The 6,836-nt window shown below is 43.6% G+C and overlaps 1 protein-coding gene across 14 annotated transcripts in view; it reads left to right on the forward strand.

The window, feature by feature from the left end:
* Positions 1 to 6,836, forward strand: part of FHOD3 (formin homology 2 domain containing 3) — a 369,691-nt gene that overhangs the window by 356,163 nt on the left and 6,692 nt on the right. The window lies entirely within an intron of this gene.

Consider the following 6,836-nt stretch of genomic DNA (forward strand, 5'->3'; position numbering starts at 1 on the left):
GGAGAGACAGCAACAGAGAGTGAACAAAGTGCAATGGATTGGCAGTCAGGCTGCTTAATGCTGTTGCAGATTAAGAGTGTTTTGCACCAAGCTGCCCTTGGTTCTCATTAGCTGGCATGTGCTTCAGAGCACATTCACTTTCCCCAAAGTGCTAAAGGGGGAGATCCTGCATGTGGCCGTTTCCTTGGAAAGGTAACGCAGACATTTGTATAGAGCGGGCAAACATCCCAGCAATGCAAATGAGCTGACACTGGGTTTCCTTTCCTTTCCACTGCAATTCTCAGCAGCCCTTCCCCCATTGAGGTTCTCCATACGTTGTCATCACTCACTTATAATTTGCCCATGTGCTTATTCCTTGCAGCTTGCCTTGCATTGGACATTTCTTCTGTAGCTGCTGTCCATTCTTATCCCCTCCTCTATATCAAGGCCCCATGTGTCTCTCATCTTTGCCAGGCCTCCTTTGCTCCTGGGGAACCGGGGAGCAAAAAAATGATGGTAATGAATATTCTAGATACTATTCCATGGTGCTGGTTCTCGTTTGTGTTCAGTGGAAAACTTCAACAGGGAATGAAGACTCTGTTGATGTTTAGGCAGAAGCCCCTTTCCACTAACCTAATAAATCCCAGCTCTCTCACCAACTTGATGTTCAAAATCTCAACATGACATCGAATTGAACAAGTCAGCTTCAAAATGGATCCATTCCTCAAGTATTTTAGAATAGCAGCTCCGGAATGAAAGTTTTATGCAACTGAACCACATATACCTGAAATGCTAGGTTAGCGTCAATTAAGCATACAGCTCTAAGGCTTTTTGCAAGAGCGCTATTCACAAAGCCTACATTCTTAACCATCTCACAGTCTTAACAAATAGATATATGTTACACTCATCAACCAATCTTGATAGTGTACTCTTAATGCTGGTGCAAACCTGCCTTAAGAAATCCAAATTTATCCCATCCATTTGAAACCGTGGAATGACTTCTCTCTTGAATATTTAAGCTCACATGAGAATTGGGCCGATTCGTTATTCCATGGGCACATTTTGTGGTGCATGTGTATTTCTTTTTTTATATATAATTTTTTATTAGTTTTTTAACATACCATTTTCAACCATAATTAAACATACTTTTACATCTTATTCAATTTTTTGGAATTCCATCAGTCCTGTCTGAAAATTTTTCAATCTACCGTATTTTTCGCTCTATAACACGCAGATTTTTGCTCCTAAAAAGGAAGGGGAAATGTCTGTGCGTGTTATGGAGCGAATGTGTGCTCCCTGGAGCCGAAAAATGAGGCAAAAATCAAACCGCGCTTCAGGGAGAAGGGAGCTCCGTGAGACAGGAAGCTGCTGCTCTCCTTCATTCTGCCTCAGGGTCTTACTGCCCACCCTCTCTGTTTCGTTGCTGTGTTTGCTCAAACGGAACAAAGAGCAGGGAAAGCCCCTCCCCTCCAGGCAAGCAGAGGGGAAAGCAGAGCATCGCTCTATCCTGTCCCTGCTCCGGAGGGAACAATGTTTGTGAAGGGAAGAGAGATTACAGGTTCGGCTTAAAATTCTGATTTGACTTCCTACTTTTTGTTTTTGGAGACACACAGCATTCAAATATGCTTTCTTCCATTTAAAAGGATGAAATCCTTAAACAGTGTTTTGCCTGTAAATTCATGCGATCTGGAAGATTACAGTGTCTGTACCTCTTAAGGGATGGCAAAGCTTAGGTTTCGCTGCTAAATAGTTCTTAATGCAGTTAAAATGCTTTCTTCTGTCATGCTGGTGGGAGGGAGAGAGAGAGAGAGAGAGCGCACGCTGGCTGGCTTGGGTGGGTGGGTGGGGGGAAACTTTTGCCTTCCTTTCCTCACGTTATAGCCCTCTCCTGCATTCTTAGCCTTCTGTGTTTTTCCTTCCCTCCCCACTTAAAATGTGGTTACAAAGCATGGATCCACATGGATCCTCAGGATCTTTGCATTGGGTCACCCCAAATTCACCATCAGAGCACACAGCATGTCCATGGCTACAGCCTGCCCCCCCCCAAATCACACACCCATTGTTGCCTGGGGCTGCAATGGTGCAAAAACGTGGTTACAAAGCATGGATCCACATGGATCCTCAGGATCTTTGCATTGGGTCAGCCAAAATTCACCATCAGAGCACATAGCATGTCCATGGCTACAGCCTGTCCCCCCCCCAAAAAAAAAATCACGCACCCACTGTTGCCTGGGGCTGCAATGGTGCAAAAACGTGGTTACAAAGCATGGATCCACAGGGATTCTCAGGATTTTTGCATTGGGTCACCCCAAATTCACCATCAGATCACATGTCTGTGGCCACAGCATGAAGCACAAAAATGATACGTCCACTGTTTCATTCAGAATATTTTTTCCCTTGTTTTCCTCCTCTAAAAACGATGTGCGTGTTATGGTCAGGTGCGTGTTATAGAGCGAAAAATACGGTAATCTCTTAGTATGCATTTCTTATTTTCCCTGTTACATTTCAAACTCATAACCAATATCTCTATCTTTTTCTACTTTGTAACACTTCGTATATTTCTCCTTACAAAACTTCTTGTAGTCCTACTAGCATAATTTGTTGATTACAGTTGCTCTTCAAATAATTCATATACTTCTTCCAATCTTCTGTAAATCTCTGGTCCTGCAGATTTCGAATCCTTCCTGTCATCTTGTCCAATTCTGCATAGTCCATTAATTTTGTCTTCTTTCATTGGAATTTCTTCTTGCTTCCATTTCTGGGCTAACAATACTCTTGCCACTGTTGTTGCATATAAGAACAATTTAACATCTTGCCTATTAATGTCTTGGCCTATAATACCAAGTAAAAATGCTTCTGGGTTTTTTTAGGAATGTATATTTCAACATCTTTTTCATCTCATATATCATTTCCCAGAAGTTCTTTACTTTCTTACATTCCCACCACATATGATAAAGTAGTGCATGTGTATTTCATTTGTAAATATCTTTCATGAATTCCCACATTCTTAAACACACGAAGCAGTCTGAAATTGAAGTACTTAAGAATGTGGAAACAGAATCATAGAATCTTTGAGTTGGAAGGGATCTTGAGGGTCATTTAGTCCAACCCCCTGCAATGCAGAAATCTTATTTTTTTTAAATAAGATATTTATTAAGATTTTTTTAAGGTATTACAATACAAAATGAAAAAGAAAAAAAAAATACAAAATAAAAATGATTAAAAACCACTCCATTTTTCTATTACTTATTTTCCTTAGCTTGTTTCCCGGACCTCCTCATACCTCCCTTTTTTGTATTCCAGTTCAATTTGTTGGCTCAGCAAATCCTTACCCTCTTTGTTTATCCTAATCTTTGGTCTTAAAATAGTAACATTAGATTTTTCTCTATTAACAACCCATTTTTCATATTCCCTTAAAGCATTACAGCTGGAAACCACTTAATTTCTACCCAACATCATTCTAACATTCATTAATTTTACAATATTTCTGTTGACAGTCTTTAAATTTCTTCCAATCTTCTTCCACCGACACTTCTCCCTGGTCTCGGATTCTGCCAGTCATTTCCGCCAGTTCCATATAGTCAATCAGCTTCATCTGCCATTCTTCCAGAGTGGGTAAATCTTGTGTCTTCCAATACTTTGCAATGAGTATTCTTGCTGCTGTTGTAGCATACATAAAAAAAGTTCTATCCTTCTTTGGCACCAATTGGCCGACTATGCCCAGGAGGAAGGCCTCTGGTTTCTTCAAGAAGGTATATTTAAATACCTTTTTCAGTTCATTATATATCATTTCCCAGCAATGCAGAAAACTTAGCTAAGGTAAAAGTAAAGGTACCCCTGCCCGTACGGGCCAGTCGTGTCCAACTCTAGGGTTGTGTGCTCATCTCACTTAAGAGGCCGGGAGCCAGCGCTGTCCGGAGACACTTCCGGGTCACGTGGCCAGCGTGACGAAGCTGCTCTGGCGAGCCGGCACCAGCGCAGCACACGGAAACGCCGTTTACCTTCCCACTATAAAGCGGTACCTATTTATCTACTTGCACTTAAGGGTGCTTTCGAACTGCTAGGTGGGCAGGAGCTGGGACCGAACGACGGGAGCTCACCCCGCTGCGGGGATTCGAACCGCCGACCATACAATCGGCAAGTCCTAGGCACTGAGGTTTTACCCACAGCGCCACCCGCGTCCCATACAATCTTAGCTAAAGCATCCATTTAATAGTTATGCTTGAAAAATTGCACTGCGTGATGGGATTTTTCTTATAGCATTCACAACATATATAAAAAAATCTGATTTGGTATGACAAAATTAAAATGTCTCCAGAATACCTTTAAAATACCAAATATTGATGTAAAGCACAATAATAATTAGTAGTCCTGCCTGGATAGACACATGCTGGATTGCTGAAAGCAGTGTGGATGATGACCAGCTTGACTGAATTTTGAGGACAATAGTCAGAGGGTTTTTTTATCCACAGTGTTAGACCTGAATTCTACTTTAATCAGATGTTGGTTCTGTCAGCTTCATTTTGTCCTTGTTCCTTCATCCCTAAATTGCTTGATAGAAGCATTGTTTACTTCGGTAGTATTAAAAATATTTTCAGTAGCTTACAGCGGCCGCCAGAATATTGGAAGAGTGAGGAGATTCCCTCAATGTTAGAGTGGCAAACTAAATTTTGCCAATATATTGAACTAGCCAAAATGACAGCGTCAATCAGAATGCAATCAAAACAAAAATTAAGAAAGGAATGGAAATGTGTTGAAGAATATATTGTACAAAATCATTCTATTAGAAATTTCTTGATGCAGTAAGTATAAGAAGCTATGTTTTTAATAGATGATCATTCTAATGAACAAAAATGAAGACAATATTAGAGTTGGGTTTTTTAAGTAATGAGTTGGATATCACGCATGTGGGTGAAGAAAGTCACATGGGTATTTGGGTAAAAGGGGAGGTGGTTATAGGGTTAGGTGTGGGGAATTTGTGGAAATAATATATGTCATGTACAATGTTGAACGTGTATGACAATTAACATGTAACGTAAATTAATTCAAAATGAATGAATGAACAAATAAATAAATTTTCAGTAGCTTATCTGCAACTGACATCCACAGGGTAGGATATCACTCTGGGTTATACTGATATTGCCTAAATGTGTCTGTTAAAAACAATCATGTCCCAGCATTTGGGAGCTTGAGTGAACAACTGTTAAATGGAAAGGCTTTTCATTCATTGAATTTGATTAAGTTTTGAGAAGGCTGTTGTCAGAGCTGCTTCCAGATCCTAGCTCACAGAGGATCACGCTAGCCAGCGGTCACTTGTAAAAGTCTTTTATTGAGTTACAGTTTCCATTCTCAAGCTGCTGCGCGCAACTCTACGTCTTAAGGGTTAGACCGGCGAAGCTCCGTCTGAGTCTCCGCCCCCTGTACACCAACTTAATACCCTAGCCTTACTCCACCTTTTCCGCCTGACTGTTCTTCTCTGGGTCCCTCTGCCCCCCGGGGTCTCTTCCTTCCGGGATTCTTCTGACGCTGACCCCCCGGACCCTCCTGTCTCCTTGCGCCGGGCTTTAGGACCTGGCTCCCTTTCCGGGCTGCTTACTGCGCCACCTTCCTGTGCATTTGAACTTGGCGTGCGCGCCCAACCTTCCACTTTCCGTCTGACCGTTTCTTCGCTCCCCGATGGAGGTGTGGCCACTCCTGACTCGTGCCCTCCCTCCTGTTGTGAGCTTCCAGCGCTTGATCCCTGGCGCCCTTCCTCTCCCCTGCTCTCTGTTGGTGACGCTGGTCCCGATTTCCAACTGCTCCCCTCTGAGCCCCCTCTGGCCCTTTCTTCCTGGGGTGTCCCCCTAGGCTCCCCCCTTGCCCTGGCCACTGGTGCTCCTTTCTGTGAATCTTCTGATTCACTGGAAAGACTCGGAGATCTCGGGTCGTCGTCATCATCTTTTCTTCTGCCTCCTCCCCCTCGCTCTCTGTTTCCTCCCTTGCCCTTGCCTCTGCTCCTGAACCCCTGACAGCTGTGCTTGCAACTTTCTCATCCGTTTGGGCTGCCAACTTTTGCTAGTCCATTACCAAGCCCAGGCACCAGCTCAGCACATCTCTTTCCTACACCTGCTTTCAATGTAAAGAAGTCAGGTGGATGTCACCAGCACACTGACGACAACACACTCCAAAACTATGGCTGACCCCATTCAGAGGTTTCATGTAGATCAGGCATAGGCAAACTCAGCCCTCCAGATGTTTTGGGACTACAATTCCCATCACCCCTGACCACTGGTCCTGTTAGCTAGGGATCATGGGAGTTGTAGTCCCAAAACAGCTGGAGGGCCGAGTTTCCCTATGCCTGATGTAGATGTTACCGTGCCGGTGTGATACCAAACCCTGAAGAACCTCCCACCGAAGGCTCCATGGGGTCAAACAATACCTTCATTTTTTGGAACCGGCCACCCAAATAGGAACACAAACCCTTCAAATCAGTGCCTGCTGCTCCAAACTCCGACAGTAACTCCCAAAGAATACCATGCTGAATAGTACTGGAAGCTGGAGAGGTCGAGGTGTATCAACAGGGACGTATTTTCCTCTCTCTGTCCCGACGCAGTCTTCATACAGGGTGACCAAGGTGGTCTCAGCACCAAAGGCAGGATGCATTCCAGACCGAAAAGAAACAAGAAAGGCAGGGTCATCCAAGAGAACATGGCAATAGATGGTAACGACCCACTGAAGAATCTTGCCAGTGAAAGGGATGTTAGTGACCAGATCTTGCAGGTCCAGGGAGACCTTCCTAGTCTAGTCTCCTTGCCATCTTTTTCAGGCAGTCTGGGACAAAGCTGTCTTGCAATGAGGCCATCATTTCCCAGGCCACC

Source organism: Podarcis liolepis, assembly GCF_965112155.1.
Source record: "Podarcis liolepis genome assembly, chromosome: 13".
Taxonomy (NCBI): Eukaryota; Metazoa; Chordata; class Lepidosauria; order Squamata; family Lacertidae; genus Podarcis; species Podarcis liolepis.